This window comes from Mobula birostris, chromosome 5 (genome assembly GCF_030028105.1).
Source record: "Mobula birostris isolate sMobBir1 chromosome 5, sMobBir1.hap1, whole genome shotgun sequence".
In the NCBI taxonomy this organism is placed as follows: domain Eukaryota; kingdom Metazoa; phylum Chordata; class Chondrichthyes; order Myliobatiformes; family Myliobatidae; genus Mobula; species Mobula birostris.
The window spans coordinates 87739780-87765012 of NC_092374.1; the positions used below are offsets into that span (position 1 = coordinate 87739780).

A 25233-nucleotide genomic window follows, 5' to 3' on the forward strand; every position below is an offset into this window, starting at 1 on the left:
GGAATCAGTCACTTAAACAGTGCTTTACATTTAACTTCTCAGCTCTTTACTTCACCTCTTCCCAGTTTCACCGATCACCTTGGTTTCTCCCTTCCCTCCCCTCACCTTTTAACTCTTGACTCCACCTTTTTTTTTCCCTCTAGCTGAAGGATCTCAGCCCAGAATGCCAACTGTACTCTTTTCCTTTTTTTTTTTGGTGTGTGCCTGCGTGCGTGCAAGTCTGTGGGCGTGCATCTGCGTGCATGCATGTCTGTGCATGGGCGTCTGCGTCCGTGTGTGATGATGTCTTTTTCATGGCTTTTGCAAGGCGCGGAACGAGAGAGAGACTGTGTGGCGCGCCACTCCTCACAGAGACATGTTCGCAGTATTTTCCCTTTATTTTACGAGGTCCAGTTTCGATCTCAACACTCAACCCGGCACGGATGGAAAGCATACTCAGGAGCGGTCCCGACTGGTCTCGAACCCCAGAACCTCCGCTCCCAGGTCTGGCGCCGATGTCATTGTGCCCCCAGCCAGCCCCAACTGTACTTTTTTCCATAGATGTTACCTGGCCTGCTGAGATCCTCCAGCATTGTGTGTGGTGCTTTACATTTAATACCTTATGCACTAAGGTAGCTGTAGAGTCCTTGAAAGTGAATCCATGGGTTTTGGAATTCAGCTCGGTGTTGGGGTGAGTGAAATTATTCACTCTGGTTCAGCAGCCTGATAGTTGAGGGGTTATAACTATTCCTGAACATGGTGGCATGGGACCCAAGTTCTCTGTACCTCCTTCATGAGGTACACAAATTTGAACTATTCAATAAATACAAGTACAGAACTTCCTAGTACATTGAACCAATATTTAGCAAATTGAAACATCAAATATAACCACTTTAAGTATATGACATCTTAAAACCAATCAATTTATTAGCCAATTAGTACAGTGATGTAGCAAAAACAACCAAGTCACAAAGTTCAGCAAACCACAATGATAGCAATGACTAGGTATAGTAAGTCACATGTGCTTTGGGGATAGCAATGGATTGACAGGGGAGTGCCAACCATAGGTGCCAATCAGGTAAACTTACTGCCTTCCTGAGATCTTAAATTTCACAGATGTGGCAATAGAGACCTCTGTTTTCTGGTAATATTGTCTGGTTTCTCAAATCTGTGATACTTAATTCAGGGGACATTACTTGAGGAAGCTTGTGAAGATGAAGATATAGGGATGATGACAGGAAGTTACCATGAAAAGTTGAGGTTGTTCTCCCTGAAAAAGGACATTTAGACAACTGTTTCCGATCCTAAATTACCAAAGCACCAGGGAAATGAACATCATGCAATATTGAGAACTGAAACAGAACCTGAAAGTGTGGAGGAAGATGGCGCCAGCAAACAACTCTACCATAAGTTACATTCTCATGAAGCAACCTTTTTCACGTCTTTTTATTTCAGATGTGGCTCTGCTACTGTTGGAGCCTGTTATCTACATTCTGGTGATTCTGGTGTTCCCTGGCCAATTGAGTGATCTGGCACTTTGCTGTCTCCGAGAGGGTTCCACAAGGCTGCAAGCAAAGTATGTGACATGGAGACCAGGAAGATGAGACAGGGCATGAGCCCATGATTGACTCTATCCTTCACTAATTAAAGCACTGAGGAACACAGAAATCGAGGTGGGGTGAAGAGCGAGGGGTGGTTTGATGTTTTTCTTTGAACAAGTTGGTTTCATGATTCTTTGTCTGTGGGGAAGACTAATTTCAGGGTTGTATGCTGCACACGTACTTTGATAAATAAATGTACTTTTCAATCTTTCACTTTGAAGTAAGATAACTAATACTTTCAAAATAGAAAGTGGACTTCCGGGTCATCAAGGGAATGGCGGCGTAAGGAAAAGGTCTCTCGACAAAAAAGAAGGTAAACTGCCCCAAAATCGAATTTAGACAAATACTTAATATTGCATAACTGTATTAATAAAAGGGGCAAGGATGATGTCTAAGAACAAGATTTAAAAAGTCCGCTCCGAAGGCTGATAAACATAAAGAGACGCAGCAAGGCGACGGGCCTAGCTCCCCCACGGCAAGCCAGGATGGAGATAATGAGGGGGAATCGGTGACTCTGTCTTTGATTCTCGGAGAGATTCGCGAGTTCCGACAAGATAACAGCAAACAGCTGGAAGATATTAAAGAAGAAATAGTAAAAACTAACTCGCGGATAGATGAAGCCGAAGTGAGGATTGTCGGAATTGAAGAGAAGCTACAAAACGCCGAGGAAGTGATAGCAGAAATGCTGAAGCTGCAAGACCAGCTCCAGTGGAAACTAAGAGATCAAGAAGGCCGCTCAAGAAGGGAAAATATGAGGATTTACGGAGTTCCCGAAGGAACCGAAGGTAAACCCGGATTGATGATTCCCTTCGTGGAGAAGCTGCTTAGCGAGAACCTTGATATACCGGCCACAAAAGACCTACAGATAGAAAGAGCTCACCGCGCGTTGGCACCACAGCCTCCGGCAGGTGCCCAGCCCAGATCGATTCTGGTCAGATTTCTCAGTTACAGAACGAAGGAAGAGGTGCTTAAAAGGGCATGGCAAAATAAAGGTTTCATGTGGAACAACTGTAAAATCAGTTTAGACCACGACTACGCACCGGGGATTCTTGCCAGATGGAAGGAATATACGGAAACACAGAGAGTCCTGAAGGAAAACAACATCAGATCCCAGACCCTGTATCCAGCTCGGCTGAGAGTCTTTTACGACGAAGGGACAAAAACTTACGCTACGGTGGAGGAGGCAACGTTGGACCTGGCGGACCGGGGACTACCTATTAAAAGTTATCACCCAACCGGAGTCGCTACTGGAGAGGATTCGGCAGAAGTCGTGGCAGTTAGTGGGGCGAGGACGCTCCACTCGAACCAGAGTGTCAAACTACAAGGAAAAGCTGCAAATATTCAGACGCGAATGTACAGAGAATACAGATTAATTAAGAGAAATGACTGAAAAGAGTAAATCGGACTTAAAGGTAATATGAAAACTGGTAACTGAAAATAAACTAGACGGAATAACTTGAATGATAGCAATTTGGTCGAGACATAAATAGGAGAAAATTCTCTATGATTATTCAAACTGCTGAGGGCCCTCTAACACGGTGAAGATTGAGGTTATCCCTCTGAACTGAGGCGGGTAGGTGCTCAAGCCTCACTGTGGGAAGTCGGGAAAAATTTTCAAACGTTACACGTTCAAAAATGTCTAGGGTATGGTTATATGTCTTGGTTTACTGTTGAGAAGGGATTGCTTACTGTTTGATTAGAAAAGGAGAGTTTTTTTTTCTACTAGAGAAAAATGCAAACTGAATTGGTAAAAATAATTTCCTATAATGTTAATGGGGTTTTGAATCCAATTAAAAGAAATAAGATTATGTCTAAATTGAAAAAAGAGAAGGCACAAATAGCTTTCCTCCAGGAAACACATATGAGCCAATCTGAACATGGAAAATTAAAAAGAATGGGCTTTAAGCATGTATTTTATTCATCATATAAATTGAGTCACAAAAGAGGGGTAGCTACTTTAATATCAAGTACTCTTAATTATGAACATATTTCAGAGACTACAGACAAAGAAGGACGGTTTGTAAAAATCACAGGAAGAATAGAAGGTACAGAAATAACATTGCTGAATGTTTATGCTCCTCCAGGTTGTGAATGGTCATTTTATAGACACATTTTTGACCTAATGGTCAGTTCTCAAGGAGTAGTAATTTGTGGAGGGGATTTTAATATTAGATTAAATCCTGTATTAGATTCTTCGAGAATAGTTACTCAGAATAAACCTCTGACTCGGAAAATGAATTCATTTATGGAGGAGTTGGGAATTATAGATGTCTGGAGGGAATTACACCCTACTAGTAAAGATTATACACATTACTCTTTCCCTCATTCAGCCTATTCAAGGATAGACTATTTCTTTATCTTTAATACAGATAGACTCAAGATAAAAAACTGTAATATTGCAACAATTGATCTGTCGGGTCATAGCCCAGTCTCTATGTCTCTAATCCTGGAAAGGAAAATGAGGAAAACACTATGGAGGCTAAACTCACATATACTCAATAACCTGAAAGTAATGGAGAGATTAAGGGGAGAAATCAAAGAATATCTAGACCTTAATGACACCGGAGAAACATCACCAGTGATCTTATGGGATACATTGAAAGCTGTACTGAGAGGGAAAATTATTTCCATTACCACTCACATGAAAAAAATCAATGCACAAAAATTAGCAGACCTTCAAGGAAAATTAAAACAACTTCAAGTTGTAGATAGTAACAAAAGTAATTCAAATCGAAAACAGGAAATTAGGAAATTGCAAAGTGAAATTGACGATATTTATACGTTGAAAACTCAAAGAAATTTTCTTTACCTGAGACAAAAGAATTATGAAGTAGGAGATAAATCAGCTAGATTATTAGCATATAAATTACGAAAACAACAAGCAGACAATACAATTCATAAAATAAAGAATCCAAAGACAAAGCTTGTGGAGAGTACAATAGGGAAAATTCAAGAGAGTTTTGAAACATATTATCGAGAGCTGTACTCCCAACCCCGGGCCCCCAATGAGCCCTATATAGACAGTGTATTGAATTTCTTAGATCTACCTAAACTTACAGATTTACAAAATGAAAGTTTATTAGAACCAGTAACTGTCAAAGAACTGAACGTGGCCATCTCTAGGTTAAAGGCTGGAAAGTCCCCGGGTTCTGATGGGTTTACCTCAGAGTGGTACAAGTCCCTGAAGACACAGTTAGCCCCATTACTACTTAACACCTTTAATTGGATCTTGCAGAGAGGAGAAACTCCACCTTCCTGAAGAGAAGCGATTATTTCAGTTATTCCTAAAGAGGGTAAAGATAAACTAGAATGTGGCAATTATCAGCCAATTAGTGTTCTTAATTTAGATTACAAACTATTTACATCTATATTAGCGCACAGATTGGAAAAGCTTTTACCTGGCCTAATCCACTTAGACCAGACTGGATTTATTCAACAAAGACAAACACAGGACAACATAAGGAGAACTCTGCACATATTAGAACAGGTTAATAAGAACGAGACAGAGACAATGGTAGTAGGATTGGACGCTGAGAAAGTTTTTGATTCGGTTAGTTGGGCATTCCTATACAGAGTGTTAGGAAGATTCGGCTTTCAAGAAAACTTTATTAAAGTAATTCAGACTCTATATGACAGCCCTACAGCCCGAATTAAGATAAATGGGGACCTCTCTGACTCCTTCATCTTAGAGAGAGGCACTAGACAGGGATGCCCAATTTCTCCTCTCCTTTTTGCGCTATATATTGAACCGCTTGCCCAACTAATAAGACAGAGCGAAATCGTAAAAGGTATCAAGGTGGCAGGGATTGAACAGAAAGTGGCGTTATTTGCAGATGATGTTTTGGTCTATCTGAGTGAACCAGAAAAATCATTTATAGGATTGTTTACACTGTTGGATGACTTTGGGAAAATATCAGGTTATAAAATAAATGTAAAGAAAATGCAGGTTATGTCCCTAAATTACACACCATCCAAAAAATTGCAGGATACATACGATCTTAAGTGGGAAGCTAAATCATTAAAATATTTAGGAATAACCCTGCCGAAGGATCTTTCAACACTGTCACAGGTAAATTATGGGCCATTAATCTCAGAGATAAAAGCAGATACGCATAGATGGAATCTTATCCCCTTTTTAAGTTTAAATTCAAGGATAAATACTATAAAAATGAATATTCTTCCTCAGTTATTGTATCTTTTCCGTACTTTACTGGTGGAGGTGGATGATAATCAATTCAGGGAATGGGACAAATGGATTTCCCACTTCATTTGGCAAGGAAAGAAACCTAGAATTTGATATAACACCTTACAGTTAGGGAAGGAAGGAGGAGGTATGGTTCTTCCTTGCCTGAGAAATTATTTTTATGCCTCACAGATAACCCCTCTGTTATATTGGTGTAATAGGGAATATAAAGCTAGATGGAAGGAAATAGAATTTGGATTAGTTGACAGTTTTCCTCTACAGGCCTCAATAGCTGACAAAGGATTGATGGCCCAGTTGGAAAAATTTAAAAACAGTTGGATAAATCTTACATTAAAGGGATGGCAGAAGGTGGTTAATTCATGTGGAATTAATAACACGTTAAAACTCTTTAGATGGTGTGCATATGATACCGAATTCCTTCCCAACAGAGGAGATAAAAGATTTGAGCTATGGATAAAGAAAGGTCTTACAACCTACCTCTCATTTATAGATAAAAGAGTATTACAAAGTTTCCAAATCCTGCAGGACAAACATGGCCTAGAACATAATGACTTTTTTAGGTACCTTCAAGTACGAAACTATGTTAACCAGAGTTGTAGATATACAGACCTATCAACAGTAGAATTAGAATTTTTCAAGATTCTGAATTCGGCTTGCATTTCAATACCTAGTAAATCAGTTTCTCAAGTATATAATGCACTCTCCCATGCTAAAAATGTAAATACACTGTATATTAAAGAGAAGTGGGAGAAAGAAGCGAGGTTGGTACTTTCAGAGGAGGCTTGGGGGAAAATCTGCAGCTTTCAATGGTCCTCGACTAATTCTTTGACTTAGAGAGAACATTGTTGGAAAAACATTGTAAGATACTTCAAGACCCCATATCAGGAAAAATATAAAGATACAAATGTGACGTGTTGGAGAAGGTGCGGCTCCAAGGAGGCAAATCATTTTCATATTTTCTGGGATTGCCCTAAATTAAGTCTATATTGGGAAGGTATTCATAGAACATTAGTTAAGGTACTTAGGTCCCAGATACCTCTGAACTTTGAGATGCTCTATTTGGGGCATGTATTGTTTCTTGAACAGAAGGAAGATATAAAGTTGCTGCAGGCCCTCTTAGCGGCAAGTAAGAAATCAATCACTAGAAAGTGGCTAAATCCAATACCACCTACATTAGAAGATTGGCATGAAATTATCTTGGAAATATTTAAAATGGAAAAGTTGACTTACTCCCTGAGAATTCAAAAAGAAAAATTTTATCAAATCTGGAATAAATGGATTGAATATATAACTCCTATGCGAGCAGACTTTAGATGACTCTCCTAATGATTTATACTGCTCTTCTCATCAACACAGTAATATTGCTAACGTAAGCACCCCTAGTCTAAATGTCTTTTTTTTTGTTTTCTTTTGGAAAATAGAGAATTAACACAAGGGAAAGATTTGGGAAAGGGATAAAAAAATGAAAAAATTAAGTCAATAAGTACATAGGGATTGGATAATTATGTCTGCGGGCAGGAGCAAGCATGAACAAATTAGGATATAAGCACCTACAATGGTTGTTACATAGGCTTATATACAACATTTTGGACCAGTGGAAATGGTCCAGAAGAGTTATATGGAAACTATTATTACCATTTTGCTTAACAACTAATACCATTACTTAGCCTAATAGATTAGAATTACCACAGTACATAATTATCTATTTAAGTGTCTAATTTCCTTTTATATCATCTCAATGTGTACTTAAGAATGTATAAATAATTATAGTTTTATACATATAAAAAATGGAAAAGGTTATATGTGTGAAAAAAGTACATGATATTTGTGAATTCCTTATCCAAACAAAAATAAAATTAAAAAAAACAAAATAGAAAGTGATTGTTATTTTAAAGAATAAATTTACAGAACTAAGGAGAATAGAGCAGAAAGGGCTTGTTAGTAGATGCCTCAAAGACCTGGCTATGAATAACCTTTTCCAACTCTTACTGTACGATTCATTGTCAGAAATACTGTTTACTAAGCCAAACAAAAATACACAAGTGGTGCCAATTTATGCATAATAGCCATCACCAGCATTATTCCACAGGCTTCTTTCCCTAGTGTGCCACAAACCTGGATACAATAATTCATCATCCTGTATGGGAACGTACAAAAAATAACAGCTTGTTGTGGTTCCATGTGCATTACAATGGTTCTCACTGATTTTTTTTGGAAAAAACAGAACATCAGATTAGGACTCCAGAAGAGGATCCTCTACCTGAAAACAGAAGTGAATTCAGTTTACACCTCCAATTTCAGATTACTGCATCACCCATGTTTTCAATATTAGGCCTCCAGTGACAGAGAATAAATGAGGAAGAGTAGATTGCAGTTTCAAGTGAAGTCAAATTGAATTTACAGAGCAAAATGCAACAGAAATTAGGGCACTAGTATCTGCAGAAATAAACTTAGGAAGAGCTGCAAAACTGTCAGTAGCAGAGGAATACAAATCCAGTGCTGGTTAAAAAACAGAGGTTGAAGTCAAATGTACTACACAAAACATACTAGCACTTTCCCTAAAGAACATCAGCTGCAGCCACAGAATATGCAACAGACAATTCTAATGAGATTCTGTAAACCTGATTTATATGGCATCTTTCACACTCTAGCATAATGTGCAGTGAATTAATTCTGAACTTAGCTCAGTGCTTTGTGAGAAAATGCAACAACACAAGCAGACAGTGGAGATGAACTTTCAGTGAAATTTTGAAATGGGCAAATATTGGTCCTGATATTAAAAATCCCTGGCTACTCCAGGTCCTACTGAGGGACCTTTGAATCATACAAAAGGAATTCGTATCACACAGTAAATCTCTGCTTTGAGCATTAGTTTGCACCAGTTGTTGCAAATGTGTTGGTACTAAGCTCTTGCATTAACACACATGGAACAAACTTGCATTCAACAGAATTAAATTTTCTAGCAGCAGTCCATAAGACATTTACATCTGCTCCACCATTCCATCATGCTTGATTTATTATTCCTCTCAGCCCTATTCTCCTGCCTTCTCCACATATCCTTTGTGGTTCTTAGTAATCAAGAACCCCTCAGCCTCCAATGAGTTGACCTCCACAGCCGTCTGTGGCAATGAATTCCAGCTATTCACTACTCTGACTAAAGAAATTCCTCTTCACCTGTTTTAAATGGACGTCCTTCTATTCTGAGGCTGTGTCCTCTGGTCCCCCACTATAAGAAACATCCTTTCCACATCCACTCTATCTTTCAATATTCGATAGATTTCAATGAGATTCCACTCTCACTTTTCAAAACTCTAGCGAGTACAAATCCACAACCATCAAGTGCTACTCGTACGTTAACCCCTTCATTCCTGGAATCATTCTTGTGAACCTTGCTTCAATAAGGGGCCCAAAACTGCTCAAGATCCTCCAAGTGCAGTTTGACCAATGCCTTAAGCCTAACATTACATTCTTGCTTTTATATTCTAGTAGTCTTGTAATGAACACTCAGGAGACCTCAGTTTAATCCTACACTCCACAACAGACAGACAAGGAACATGGAGCTTTCTTGCTGTGAAAAAAGTGCTATTACACCATGCTATATATCTGCATCCACTGTTAACTACCATTCAGTGTCACAATCTCCACATCAATCCACCAGCCAAATTCAAGCAGATGAAATTTTCCACCAGTGCTGACTGGGTAAATGATAAGAAAATCAAGCAATCTGCATCAAACTCTGCTGCCATACGAAATGATTTTCTTTGACCATCCCTTTTTGATCATTTTCAAATCTCCAGACTGCTTTTGAACCAGCAGTCAATAAAAGCTGTGCACTGGGGCTAAGAAATGCAACCCTTTTAGTAACTGTGAAAGCTGTCATTCTTCAGGAATACATCGAAGCTGACTGCAGTTTCTTGGATGTGGAAAGGATGTTTCCGATGGGGGGAGGGGGAGGAGTCTAGGACCAGAGAACACAGCCTCAGAATAGAGGGATGTCCATTTTGAATGGAGTTGAGGAGGAATTTCTTTACCCAGGAAATGGTGAATCTGTGGTATTTGTTACCACAGGCGGCTCTGGATGCCAAGTCATTTAGGGCAGAGGTTGATAGATTCACGATTAGTCAAGGCATGAAGGGTTAACAGGGAGAAGACAGGAGATTGGGGCGAAGGAGGAAAATAGATCAGCCATGATGAAATGACAGAGCAGACTCGATAGGCCAAATGGCCTAATTCTACTTCTATATCTTACAGAATTGGAAGAGGTGGTGCACAAAGTGTTAAACCACAGGGTCCGATTTTATGTTGTGCCACTCTGACCAAGAAATCTTCAATGTTCACACAATGGTTCAGGATAACAAATGCAATCAACTGGATTCTAATCCAGCCACTACTACACTCAAAGCTACATCTCAGTCAAGATCAGTGCACCAGGCAGACCTAATTAGAGCCTCTCCATTCTGCAGCATGGTTTAAGATTTCCTATTTGAAAGTATTTCTAAACAAATTGCCCAAGGGATTTGGGATTGCAAATGAAGCATTAGATGATTTCCTGCTTCTACACCCCCCCCCCCAATAAGAGTGTTAAATGAGGTGTAATCAGACAAAAACTGCTAGGCAATAAAGAGATAACTGCAAAAAACAGCTTTTACAACTTGTGACAGGTTCTCCAGAAAGGACAGAGGCTATTAAACCTCTAGAAACTTACAAACAGTTAGCTGGAGATGATGGTACCATATCAAATATTGCACATATCTGATATCCAAGTTTATCCATGATTTGAACGAGTACCAAGATAAGCACATTTTAACCACAATACATTTACCTTCATAAGCTGCCCATGGGGAAGGTGAAGAATGAAAAGCGCCCAACCTCACACCAAGCTCTGCATTTATCAGTCTTGGTCACCTGTTGTTTCAATTACATATTCTTCACTCCAATTCTGAACATTTGTTTTATTTGAACTGCTGCAGTATTTATGCATTATAAAATGAATAAGCTTAGAGAGAAACTTGGGCAATTCCTCAATCATCCCTTCCAGAAAATCATCATAGAAACAGGCCCTTCAGCTAACCATTTAAACTGCCGACTACCTACTCTCATCAACCTGCACTAGGACCATAGCCTTTCATACCCTTATCATCTGTGTACTTATTCAAATTTCTCTTAAATGTTGAAGTAGAGCCTGTAGGCCATTCCACACCCACGATCCTCTGACTGAAGTTTCCCATCATGTTCCCCTTAAACTTTTCACCTTTCACCTTTAACCCATGGCCTCTGGTTGTCCCACCCAAACTCAATGGAAAAAGCCTGTTTTCATTTACCCACCTATACCCCCTCAATTTCGTATATCTCTTTCGAATCTCCTCTCAGTCTTCGATATTCCAAGGAATAAAGTCCCAACTCATTCAATCTTTCCTTCTCACTCAGGACTACACCTGCAGTATGCTACCACCCACACCGGACCCCCTACAATTCGCCTGCCAACGGTACCGGTCTTCCAATGACATCATAGCCACAGCACTATACACCGTCCTCACTCAGCTGGAGACGAAGGATATACAGTCGTCCCTCAGTATCTGCAGGGGATTGGTTCCAGGACTCCCCGCGGATACCAAAATCCACGGATGCTCAGGTCCCTTATATAAAATGGCGTAGTGTTTGCATATAACCTACGTACATCCTCCAGCATACTTTAAATCATCTCTAGATTACTTATAATACCTAATACAATGTAAATAGTTGTTGTACTGTATTGTTTAGGGAATAATGACACTTTGGAGGAGGCTCAATAATACTAATATCAGGATCTGTGGAGGTTGAGGGCTGAGGATCTTTAAGCATTGAAGGTCGAGGCTTCACAATTGCAGATGCTTTAGTTAGAAACATCGTTATAGGAAGCTGCTGCTTCTTTTTCTTTGCATCATCAAACAAATCTTGCAGTGGTTGTAGGCATGTTGTTATCCCTCAGGTGACACGGAGGCTTCGTTCTATCAAAGGATAATATCCTTCAACACTTGTGCCCATTGAAAAACTGCTGCAAATTTTTCAAGTGTCCAAATTGATGGCTCTGCCTCGTCTAAATCTTCTGCGTTATCTTCTGTAGAGGATTTCAGCAGATCTTCGAGTTCCTCATTGATAAGGGTTTCTCTATGCTCTTCTATGTGTTCCTCGACCTCGTCCTTGATCATGTCAGAGAAGTCTTCCCCACCAACTTCCCTTGCAACATTCAAGATATTCCTGACTTCTGCATCAATAGTGGGGAAGCCCCTGAAATCATTGACTACCTCACTCCATAATGGCTTCCAACATACACTGACTGTCTCCGGCTTTAGGGCATCTACAGCCTCTGCAATTGTGAAGCTCTTCCCTAAATCCATGATGCTGCAGTCAGGGTTAACGTCAAGGGCAGCACGAATCCTCCCGAAGGTGAGGCGGGTGTAAGTCACCTTAATACACTTGATGATGCCTTGATCAAGTGGCTGCAGCAGTGACGTAGTGTTAGGAGGCAGGAACGTCACTTCCACGTTATCCTCGGCGAAGCAGGGAGGTTGGGGATGGCCGGAAGCCTTCTTGTTGTGTTACCAGAACACGGGCAGGCAATTTTTGTTTTGGTTCTTAAGGGCCCGGGGATTGTTTGCTCGGTAGACGAGTCCTGGCTTGATCATGTGACTGGCTGCGTTGCCACACAGCACCAGAGTAAGGCAACCTTTCTAGGCCTTGAACCCTGGGGCCTGCTTGGCGCTCTTATGGATGTAGGTCCGTTGGGCATCTTCTTCCAGAACAAGCCCGTTTCATCACAACTGAAGACTTGCTCTGGAAGGTAACCTTTCTCTTCTATGAGTTTCTTGAGCTCCTCTGGGAATGTTGATGTCGATTCTCCTGCGATCTTTAAGTTCTTGAGGCTGTAGCGCTTTACATAGCTAGCCAGCCATCCCTTAGCAGCATTAAACTCCTTCCTCTCGCTCTCCTCAACCCCTTCACAGTACAGCTCATAGAGGCTAAGTGCTTTTTCACGCATAGTTTTGTCATCAACAGGGATACGCTTCTATGACATGTCCTCTAGCCACACACTTAATGCTTTCTCAGTCTTTGCAAGCACTTTAGCACGAACCAGAGAGACCATTTTTGCCGTTGTAGGGGTAGCACTAGCACTTCCACGAATTTCAGCTTCTTTCTGCTTTATTGTGCGAATGCTCGATTCATTCTTACCAACCTTTCGGCCCACTTCAGCAAGCGACATGCCACTTTTCAAAAGATCTAAGATTTTTATTTTCTCGGCGAGAGATGGCACTTTACACTGCCTTTTAACCCATGAGGAATTGCTTTGACCACTTAATTGCTTTTTAGGAGCCATTTTTTTCACAGAAACAAAGGGTGCACACAACACAAGAAGCAAATGAACAAGATGCAAGGCGAACAGTGCTCAAACGACGAGTGTTGGAGAGAGACTGAGGATCTGTGAAATGGCGGGAGGCTACAGCAGGGTATGCCTACACATCACTTCATTCATGTGGATTACGTCGAAGTCGCACCCTCTCTAACATGCTGGTACAGAGAGTTTTATTTGGGTTTTCTTTAGCACTGGAAATGGTTACATCTCCACACGCGGGACAGAAGCAAGGTCGCATTGTGTATTCCACGGACCAGCAAATCCCGGCCGGCTTAGCTAACAGAGCGGCGGACACCCATGCTGAAATCCGGAGGAAAACACACAGAGGATGCAGAGGGGGATCACAAAGCCGAGGAAAGAGGACCGGGTCAAGACAAGAGAGACTTTTGGAGAAGAGTCAGTGGGTAATACCGTTCCAGCTGACCGGAAGTGCACCGAAAGCGGTAAGCGTTAAGGAGTTTTGTGCTTACTGATCTGGTGAACAACGGATGGTGCAATCCAGGGTATATTACGATCGAGGAATGTGTTTGCAGACTGGGTATTGAACTTTTTACTGTTGGACTTCGGCCACATTCCACCATGATACAACACTTGGCGGCACGGGAGGTCGTTCCTGCCTGTGGCCATCGAACGTGCAGGTCCTCCAGTGGAGGGTCAGACACCCTGAGCCAATAGACTGGTCCTGGACTTATTTTCCATCTGGCATAGTTTGCATTTTGTTGTTGATTGTTGGGGTTTTTTGTATTGCTATACTTACGCTCTCGTCTTGGTTGGTGCGGCTGTAACGATACCAAATTTCCCTCGGGATTAATAAAGTTTATCCACCTATCTATCTATTAAGCGTAGTGCTCGGCACTCCGTAAATTCAAGTTTTGCTTTTAGGAATTTCCTGGAATGTATCCGTGGATGCAGAACCGGGGATACGGAGGGCCGACTGTATACATTAGAATGCTGTTCCTGGAATACAGTTCAGCATTCAACACTACAATTCCCTCCAGTCTTGACAGGAAGCTCAGAGACCTCAGCCTGCACCCCACCTTGGACAGCTGGATCCTAGACTTTCTATCGGATCGCCAACAGATGGCAAGAGTGGGCTCCCCTTCTCTACTCCCTTTAAACTCACGACTCCACTGCCACATACAACTCCAATCTTCTGATCAAATCCGTAGATGACGTGACTCTGATCGGCCTTATTTCTAGTGGGGATGAGACAGTTTACAGGAGGAGAGGTTGATGCCCTGATAAGAGTGGTGCCAGGATAATAACCTCTCCCTCAATGTGCAAAAAACAAAAGAGCTGATTGTGGATTACAAATGGAACAGAGACAGGCTCGCCCTAATCAACATCAATGGGGGTCTGCAGTTGAGAGGACGAGTAGTTTCAAGTTCCCCAGTATACACATCACCGATTATCTCACCTGGACTGTATATCATCGGTTTTGTAGCCAAACAAAAAAGCACACTGTCTCTTCCACCTCAGGTGACTGAAGTTCGGCATAGGCTCCCAAATCCTCAAGACCTTCTACAGGGGCACCACTGAGAGCATACTGACTGGCTGTATCACCCTAGTGCACCAAACTTGATCGCTGGGCACTGCAGAGAGTAGTATCGACAACCCAGCACATCTGTGGATGTGAACATCCCTCCATTGAGGACATTTATAGCAACAAGTGCAGAAAGAAGGCCTGGAAGATCATTGGGTTTACCAGTCACCCAACCATAAACTGTTTCAGCTGTTTCCAGCTGGCAAACGGTACCACAGCATTAAAGCCAGGACCAACAGGCTACAGGACAGCTTCTTTCTACAAGCCATTAGACCTTTAAATTCACATACCTGTACATTGTGACAGAGTCATAACACAAAAGAGATTTACTCCCTCACATTGTGGGATGGATGCAAAATCTAAATAAATTCTAATTAAATTCCTTCAGATCCAGCAACATACTTGTAAATTGTCTCTGTACTCTTTCAACCTTATTTACATCTTTCCTGTAGGTAGGTGACCAAAACTGCACAAAATCAGACCTTTTCCCATTTCAAACACCAAACACAAATGTACATGCAAATAACTTTCTAGCAGCACCGTGCTGCATCATTCTGAGTATTATAAACTACATGAACGCTAGTAATCAGACAGAAAGGGTTGCCCCTGCCCCGCACTTTAGCTGTATTATTACCTGCAGCTAAAATGAGGAACGATATAGAGGTAGTCGAGATAAACAACATATTTAACTTGGACAGCAACTAGAGGACACAAGTACAAACATCACAAGGCTGGGAGATAAGCAATAACCTCTCTGCCAGGCAACAGTGTATCACTGGAGCAGACTCAAAGATATGAAAGGTCAATGGAAAACTTGTGGAAAGTAGTCAGAAGATCATTGACAATTAATTCTCCACTCTAACCATCTTAATTGCATTTTACAGGAGCACCATTGAGAGCGCCTGAAAAGCTGCATCTCCATCTGCTATTGGAGTAGCTGAGAATCGGATCGGAAGTCCCTACAAAGGACCGCAAGATTGGCTGAGAGGATCATAGCATCTCCCTATCATCCATCAGGGACATTTATCAGGAGCGCTGCAGGACTGTTAGTATCATCAACGATCCCACACATCCATCCAACTATCTGTTACTTTCTACCATCAGGCAGGAGACTCCGATGCATTAAAAACAAGAACGGTCAAGATGGAAAACAGTTTCTTCCCTCAGGCCATTAGGCTTCTGAACTCCCTGCTACACTGCAATTAAAGTGTCACTGGTTAATCTGTTCTTACCCATTTAATTTATGCACTTTTGTTTGTTATGTATGTGCAATTCATCTGTAGATTTTATTCTTACCTTAATAAATTATCGTGTGTTACGTGTACTACTGTGCTTTACAACCTAGTTCGGAGAAACATTGTCTTGTTTCTATATACATTATATGGTTATACATGTTATATACATGTATATAGTTAAATAATAAATTTGAGCTGAGACTTTGCCTTCTATTCTCCACCCATGCAACCTCTGAAAAAGAAAAGCAAATGTTTATCTAAATTGTTGTTAGGGAGAAAGGACATCAGAGGCAGGTGCATTCTGGGAATGGAAGAAAAATAATTCTCCTGAACACATCACAAATACATAAAATCCATATAGAGCAAAGAACCTTGTGTCACAAAATGATCTGTTTTACTGCAACTCAAGTTAACCTTTAAAAATATACTTGTCAAGAAATTCTCTTAGGAAGAGCTAGATTTCTTCGGATACATTTCTCCAAAGTAAGCTGTAGGGACAAATGCTCCAACAATACAGCAACCGTATTAATGAAAAGCCTATTTTTATACACATCGATTGATGGGAAGTTGACCAGGAATATTAACTTGCTCCTTGTACAGTAGTAACATGGAACTTTTCAGGCCAACAAAGCTCCAGGTCTGAAAGATAAAATCAATTAAGTATTCCTTCACTGCTTCAGAGCAGCACCAGAGGTGACAGGGTCTCATTCAAGAAATAAATTGAAATGCTGACCTCTCCTCAAGCGTTACCAATTGTGCCCAATATTTCATTCAGACCTGTCCAGCAAAGCAGCCTTTTCAACTACAAGCTTTTACAGTTGATTAACCTTCTGACTGTCCAGAGTGCCAAGCTTGACGCACGCACAATCACATCTCTCTCTCCAGAGTGAGTGCTGCAAAGGTTCACCCAACTAGCAGGTTTGTTATACGACTAAGCCTACACTTAAGTGTGAAAGATCTCACTGAAACGTACAAGATTCTAAGCAGCTTGTTGAGGTCTTCCCTATAGCTCACTTTGGAGAAATGTATCCAGAGCCAAGGGATCACCTTCAAAGCAATCCACTCACAATAAATTAGGTGAAATTACTTCACCCAGAGATGGGTAAACATTTGCAATTTACTCCCAGACGGGCTGTGGAGGCTTGGTCAGTAGGCTTAATCAATACAGAGATCAGATTTTTAGAAATCAAGGGAAATGCTAATACCAGAAAGTGGTGCTGAGGAAAAAGATCAGGCACAATCTTACTGAATGATTGAACCAATCACCATGATGGGGCCAAATGCCCTAGAGCTGCTTCTATTCCTTATATTTAGCTTTTCTGTGCAAGACTGAGAAACAGCACTTTAAGAGGTAGACCACTTCAGAAATAGGGTTGAATATGAGTATCGACTCAAGCAGTTACAAAGATCTAGCGGTAAGAAAGACAAGTCTTCCTGGTATCAAAACCAGAATTTGGGACAGTTCATTGGAATTTGTAAAGAATAGGGTCCAAGGAAAATTAGTGGGAGAACACAAAACTGTGAACCAACATAGGCTCAATGGCCTGAAACAGCATCCTTCCAGGTCACAAAGAAATATAAAGTATACAAATACTTCAAACGTCACTGCCAGAAATAGAATAGTTATCTGTTTTTCAGATGACTACAATGAGGAACATGCTTTGCAATAATTCACTTAAAAATTCATATTGTGGAATGCAAGGTCAGAATTTATTGCCTAGCCCTAATTATCCCAGACACGGAAGTGGTGAACCATTTTACTGGACAATGATTCCAGGATTGAACAGTTTATTATATGAAGAGCAGTTGATGGCTCTGGTCCTGTATTCACTAGAATTCAGAAGAATGATGAACGACCTTTTTGAAACCTATATCAAGGCCTTTCACCATTTGACAGTGGATGTGGAAAGGGTGTTTCCTAAGTGGGAGAGTCAAGGACCAGAGGACATGGCCTCAGAGTTGAGGGGCATCCTTTTTAGAAGGGAGATGAAGAGGAATTTCTTTAGCCAGAGAGTGGTGAATCTGTGGAATTCATTGCCAGATAGCTATGGAGGCTATCTTTAAGAAAATTTAAGGCAAAGGTTGATAGCTTCGTGATTGGTCATAGCATGGAGGGACATGGGGAGGAGGCAGGAGATTGGGGCTGAGGGGTAAAATGGATCAGCCATGATGAAATGGCAGAGCAGACTCAATGGGTCTAATTCTGCTCTTATATCTAATCATCTAATTGTGCTGCAGGTACTCCCACCAGTGTTGCTGGATAGAGATTTAACCCCAATGATGGTGTTCGCCACATTACAAAAGTAATTAGTTGCTCTAATTTTGGAAACTTTGGAGCTTCGGGGTGGGGAGGGAGAATATACAAAAGCAATTATTTTCTTCAACTTTTACTGATGTTTATTTATTACATTTTTTTTTAAATATAAAGGGAATGAAAACACTAGTAGAGTCAACATAAAACAAATTCTTCCCTTAACATCCTAAGGATTCTTTGCCAAATATGAGAAAAGCATCAAAAGCAAAGCATCATATATGCTAAATTGAAATACAGATGGTCAGGGAAACTGGGCATGAACTTTCAGAGGTCATCAACCCAATTTCATTATACTTTACTACAAACACTGCCCGATTTGCAATTTTTACATTTTGAATGACACATCAGGTGGTTGTAAAATGACCTTTAAAAGTGAACTAGTAAATCCAAGGGCCAATGTTTCTCCACAAAGTAACAAAAAGTTATCTGATCAAAACATGGGAAGTCCTGGACTACGTAGCAAACTTCAATAAAAACAAGGCAGGATACCGGTTAAATTAACTAGGAATTGAGGATGACACAAGAGATGAATACTGGGGAAGCTTGAAATCCGATATGCATAGAGTACTGTGCAAAAGTCATAGGTAAACATATATAGCTAGGGTGCCCAAGATCTTTGCATGGTACTGTATATTGGTTAAAATGGGAAGGTGGTTGGGAAATAGAAATAAGAGAACTTAGCTGTGTAATATATAAGACTTTTGCACAGTACCGTAGTCCACATGATAAATAAGGCAAAGTGTAGTGGAAAGCACCACATTCAATAAAACTTAACACATAACATGACCCGCAAGAGTAAAAATTATCTTGAATGATAGTGAATAATCCGCCCGTTTTGTCATCATAACAGTAACTTTATATTCTAGATTCAATAACCAAGCTTGAATTCCACAGTTGTGCTGAGCTTTAAATATATTTCCAGATCAAAAGTCTAGGTCTCTGGTTTCTAGTTCAGTAACACAACCGGTACGTTGCAGTGCCCCCATGTTTAAATTTTAACTACGAGATCGACGTTCTACTTCAAACTTACATATCAACTTTAATTACAAAATGCACTAATTATTTGCAGGGGAATAGGGAGGAGCTGTAAAATAAGGGAGAAAACGTTTTGAGTCTGTTTACTTGGACAATGCAAGTACATTCATACAAAATCCACAAAATGAAGTAACAGTAGAATGTCACGTACCTTGACCCAAGATCAGGTCCCCGACCTACAAGCAGCGTTGGAGACTCCCAAAGTATGTTGCTCTGAGAGGCCAACAATGGATGAATTGATCTTATATTCCTTTTATGGCTCAAAAAAATACTTGCTTGCTTCACTGAAAAATGAACAAAGTTCTCAATTAGAAACAAACCCATCTCATCCAACATTATTGGACATTTATATATGTAAATTAGAAAACCACCAGATAAAACTATTGGTAACCACACCCTCTTACACCCAAACAAACTTGTCCAATGATGGGACAGCAAACATTAATATCTATAAATATCAATACTCAATAACTGTAAGAGTTCTACAGCACCAATAGAGAGAACATAGAATATGTTAAGATTTTAAGTGGGGACATCAAATCATCAAGAGGCATGGTGCAGGTAAGAAAACAACCTTTAGAGAGATAATTATACAGAACTGCTGGTCAAAGGCTGTTAATGATGCAACAGTTATGTGTAGAAGGGAAAATGTATAGAAATTAAAATCAGCTTATATGGAATGTTACAAAAATGCTTGATGCAAAGTCAGGACTATGACTGGTATATAACATACCACACAAATAGGTCTGCCATTTTATCTTAGAATTGTCTAAAAGTCCTACAGTCTAAGTGACTACATATTAATACAAAAGGTACAGGTGTCCCCCGCTTTTCGAATGTTCGCTTTACGAAACCTCAGTGTTACGAAAGACCTAAATCAGTACCCTGTTTTCACTTTCAGAAGGTGTTTTCACTGTTATGAAGAAAGGAAGCGCGCGATAAAAAAAATCAGCGCGCGATAAAAGGCAGCGCGCACCCCAAGCAGCCGCTCTCCCCCGGATTCAGAACGGCATTGCTTAAACACGTTGCATTGAGCAGCCGTTAGCAAGATGAGTTCTAAAGTGTCAGAAAAGCCCGAAAGAGCTCGTAAGGGTGTTATACTTAGCGTAAAACTAGTCATAATTAAGCATTTCGATCGTGGTGAACGAAGCAAGGACAAAGTGAGTTTGGCTTGTGGAAGCTGACGAAGATGATGTTGAGGAGGTTTTGGCAACTCATGCCTCATGCCCAAGAACTGATAGATGAAGAGCTGATGCAATTGCAAGAGGAAAGGATAACAATCGAAACCGAATGCAGTAGCGAAAGTGAAGCAATGGATGAGATGACACCCCCCGTGTCCTACCACCCCAACCCCTGGGCCCCGGACAGATACTGTACCGATTCGCGGAGAATGCAGTGGTAGCCGGGAGGCACACAGGACATCTTTAAGAAAAAAAGCCGAATTAAACATGCTAATTAATTAGGTGCCGCCGACATGTAATTGTCGGCCCAGATCAGAGGCGATGCTTCTCCAGCCCTTGACTTTCCTACCCACCTGGCTGCACCTAGCACCTTCTAGCTATCCTCCTTCCCCTTCCCCACCATTTTATTCTGGCATCTTCCCTTTTCCTTCTTGGTCCTGATAAACTGTCTTGGCCCAAAATGTCTACTATCTATTCATTTCCATAAATGCTGCTTGACCTGCTGAGTTCCTCCAGCATTTTGTGTGTTGCACATAAACACACTGTCTTCTTTCTCCACACTATTTTTTTCAGCCTTGGCTGCTGCAAAACTGAGCAAAACTTTTGGGCAGATATTCCATTCCGTGCAATGCCTTAAGTACAAACCTGGCATGAGGCCAGTCTACCAAGATTCCAAGCAACACACATAAAAGTTGCTGGTGAACGCAACAGGCCAGGCAGCATCTCTAGGAAGAGGTACAGTCGACGTTTTGGGCCGAGACCCTTCGTCAGGACCAACTGAAAGAAGAGCTAGTAAGAGATTTGAAAGTGGGAGGGGGAGGGGGAGATCCAAAATGATAGGAAAAGATAGGAGGAGGAGGGATGGAGCCAAGAGCTGGACAGGTGATTGGGAAAAGGGATATGAGAGGATCATGGGACAGGAGGTCCGGGAAGAGAGAAAAGGGGGAGGGGGGGCAAGCCCAGAGAATGAGCAAGAGGTATAGTGAGAGGGACAGAGGGAGAAAAAGGAGAGAGAGAAAAAGAATGTGTGTATATAAATAAATAAATAAATAAATAACGGATGGGGTACAAGGGGGAGGTGGGGTATTAGCAGAAGTTTGAGAAGTCAATGTTCATGCCATCAGGTTGGAGGCTACTGTGACGAGAATACACATAGATTAAGATGTTAGCTGGCCTGTGCTGGCACCAGTGGGATCAACAGTTGGTCTGCCACCTGTCTTCAGGAGAGAGAGAGATAAGGAAAACAATGGAGCAGCATTTGGAGATGTTAATGAAGGGACGGGAGAGTTTAACGGAAGGAGAGCTGTCAAGGTCGGCTCCCCCTTTGAACCCTGAACTGTTTGAAGTGATGGACAGGCGATACCCCAGCAGGGGGATAAAAAGGGACAGGTTTGCTAAGGCAGGACACACACGACACCACGAGGTAACGAGACCTTGGAAGCGGTGTGCCTCCCATAAGTCGGTGGGAAGTTTTGGAAGGCTGGTCACGGGACCAAGCCATAGACGCACAGGGTAGAACGGCACGATCAGCGGGAACCTGGTGTGTGTCCGCCCTTGCCTGGGTGCCAGGTTCACCGCAGAGAAACGATCGTATCTGGAAACGGAGGGGTCACAGTCGGTGACCTCAGAAGACATCACAAAGGGCTCGCCCGAAAGCTGATTGCGAAGAATATCGAAGGTCTGTGTGGAAGCCGTTTGAATATTCATTCGTTTTGCTCTCTCTCTCCTTCCCCCCACTGTCCATCTCCCACAGCAGTGATTACAGTGAATTGAACTGAACTAAACTAAATTGAACTGAACTTTGCGTCACTTTGAAACTGGTCATTTACCCCTAGACAACGACAGAACTTGATTGATCCTGTTATCCTAATTCTGTGTACATGTGTGTTTATTATTGCTGAACTGTTACATTTATTATCCTTTTGATTAGAGTACTGTGTTGCTTGTTTCTTTAATAAAACTTTTTTAGTTCTAGTAATCCAGACTCCAACTGAGTGATCCATTTCTGCTGGTTTGGCAACCCAGTTATGGGGTACGTAACACTACCCAGACGGAATATAGGGTGGTGTTCCTCCAACCTGAGTGTGGCTTCGTCTTTTATGTGAAGCCACTTTTATGTGTGTTGCTGAAATTCCAGCATCTGCAGATTTCCTCGTGTTTACCAAGATTCCAAGCTGGAATTGCTGTGCATCTACCGGAGGTTTGTTTGGGAGCAAAAGTGTGAGTGTGGTTGTGGAACTGAACAGATCAGAGAGCCAGGAATTACATGTATGAACTACAACCCAGTAGTACAGGTTCCACCTAAAGAACATCCCACAAGGTCACAAAGGTGAAAATTTTACACGTAACAGTGTCATATCTGAAGGCAAAAATCCTACGAAAAGCAGTGGATACAGTCCAGTCATCACAGATAAAGCCCTTCCCACCCCTGAGTACATCTACACGAAGTGCTGTCACAGGAAAGCGGCATCCATCATCTGGAACCCCACCACCCAGAACATGCTCTCTTCTCGCTGCTGACGTCAGGAAAGTGGTACAGGAGACTCAAGACCCACACCACCAGGTTCAGGAACAGTTACTAGCCCTCAAACATCAGGCTCTTGAACCAAAGGGTTCAACTTCACCAGCCCTATCAATGAACTGTTCCCGCAACCAATGGCTCACAAGCGAAGTCAAAGCTGATGCAAAAAAGAGGGCATACAACAATGCAAAAATTAGATGGGGAGATAGAGGCTTGGAAAGCTTTTAAAAACCCACAAAAAACTAAAAGAATCATTAGGAGAGAAATGATGAAATATTTAAGCTAACAAACAATATCAAGGTGGATAGAAAAAGCCTTTTCAAGTATATAAAAAATAAAACAATGAGTGCATATAGGACCTCTAGAAAATGAGGCCAGAGAAATAATAATGGGGAACAAGGAGATGGCATATGAACTAAATGAGTATTTTGCATCAGTCTTCACTGTGGAAGACACTAGCAGTGTGCCAGGTGAAGGGTGTGCAGCAAGAGAAGTGAGCACAGTTACTATTACAAGGGAGAAAGTGCTCAAAAAGCTGAAGGACCCAAGGATTCGTAAGTCACCCAGACCAGATGAACTGCCCCTAGGGTTTTGAAAGAGATAGCAGTAGAGATTGTGGAGGCATTAGTAATGATCTTTTAAGAATCATTAGACTCTAGCATGGCTCCGGAGGACTGGAAAATTGCAAATGTAACTCCTGTGGCGACCCACTTTCTAGTACACACAAACTGGCTCACGAAACAGTGCACGCAGGCAGAGGGCCGGCCCCAAAAAGGGCGCCAGGCCATCCTCACCAGCAGGGGGAAAATCCCGCACGCGGAAAGGGTCTGGGAATATGCATTCCCCACAGCAGTCCCGCCCAGAGAGGGTGGGAACGGGAAGGTTTTAAAGCAGGCCGTGAAGTTTGAATAAATCTCTTTCATCGCAACTCCAACTCACCAACTACGTGTGGTTATTTTAGCGCTGTGTGTAGCACACTGCTACAATTGGTGACCCTGAAGGCCCAAACGATATTTGGATCAGAGATGACCGACGCCACACCTGTTCACGCAGTTTCGTTAAAACTGCCAAGCTTTTGGCTGCTGAGAACCCGTCTGTGGTTCGAACAAGCAGAAGTTCAATTCCACATTCGGCAGAAACCTCGGAGTCCACTCGCTACTATTACGTGGTGAGCTCCCTCGACCAGGAGACAGCTGGACAAGTTGAGGAGTTTATACAGTCGCCCCCGGAGGACGGCAAATACAAAGCATTCAAAGCCCTGCTCATAAGGACTTTCGGACTCTCACGGTACGAACGCCGCTTAATGCACCTGGATGGTTTGGGAAACAGGCCGCCGTCAGCATTAATGAACGAGATGCTGGCCCTGGCTGAAGAACACAAACCCTGCCTCATGTTTGAGCAGGCGTTCCGAGAGCAACTGCCCGAGGACATATGCCTGCTGTTGTCTGACGCAGATTTCACCCTCGGGAGGTGGCGGCCCGGGCAGATGAGCTATGGAAGGCCAGGAAAGAGAGAGGGGCGTCTGTCGCACAGATCACCAAGCCACGTGCCCAGCGGCAGACCAGACCAGGCCCGACAGCAGAGCCTACAAAACCCGGCGACGGGAGTGAGGAGCCCAACGAACAATGGTGCTTCTACCACCAGTGGTGGGGCACCAAGGCCCGCCGCTGCAGACCACCCTGCAAATTCCCGGGAAACACCAGGGCCAGCCGCTGCTGATGGCTACGGCGGCTGGCCATCAGGACAGCCTCCTATATGTCTGGGACAAGCAGTCGGGACGCCGCCTTTTGGTCGACACGGGAGCGGAGATCAGCGTTTTACCTCCAACAAGTTACGACACCCGCAACAGAGAACCAGGACCCACCCTGAGGGCCGCAAATGGCAGCACAATACGAACCTACGGCACCCGCACGGTGCGGCTACAGTTCAGCTCCAGCCGGTTCACGTGGGACTTCACACTGGCCGCCGTGGCCCAACCACTCCTGGGGGCGGATTTTCTACGAGCCCACAGCCTGCTGGTCGACCTGCAAGGGAAGCGATTAGTCCACGCCAAGACTCTTCAAACGTTCTCCCTGGGTGAAGCACAGTTGCCAGCCCCACACCTGGACTTCATCATGCTGTCCGACGACAAATTCACCAGGGTCCTGGCGGATTTCCCATCAGTACTGACACTGCAGTTCACGGCAGCCATGCCCAGACACGGAGTACAGCACCACATCCCGACCCAGGG

The 25233-nt window shown here is 42.3% G+C and overlaps 1 protein-coding gene across 7 annotated transcripts in view; it reads right to left on the bottom strand.

The window, feature by feature from the left end:
- The window catches only part of LOC140197848 (GRB10-interacting GYF protein 2-like), a 160104-nt gene that overhangs the window by 98273 nt on the left and 36598 nt on the right, over window positions 1-25233 (bottom strand). For all 7 annotated transcript variants that reach the window (XM_072258360.1, XM_072258362.1, XM_072258366.1 and 4 more), the window contains one exon: window positions 19453-19585. The gene's annotated coding sequence lies outside the window, so the exon portion shown is untranslated. The remainder of the gene's footprint in view (window positions 1-19452; window positions 19586-25233) is intronic.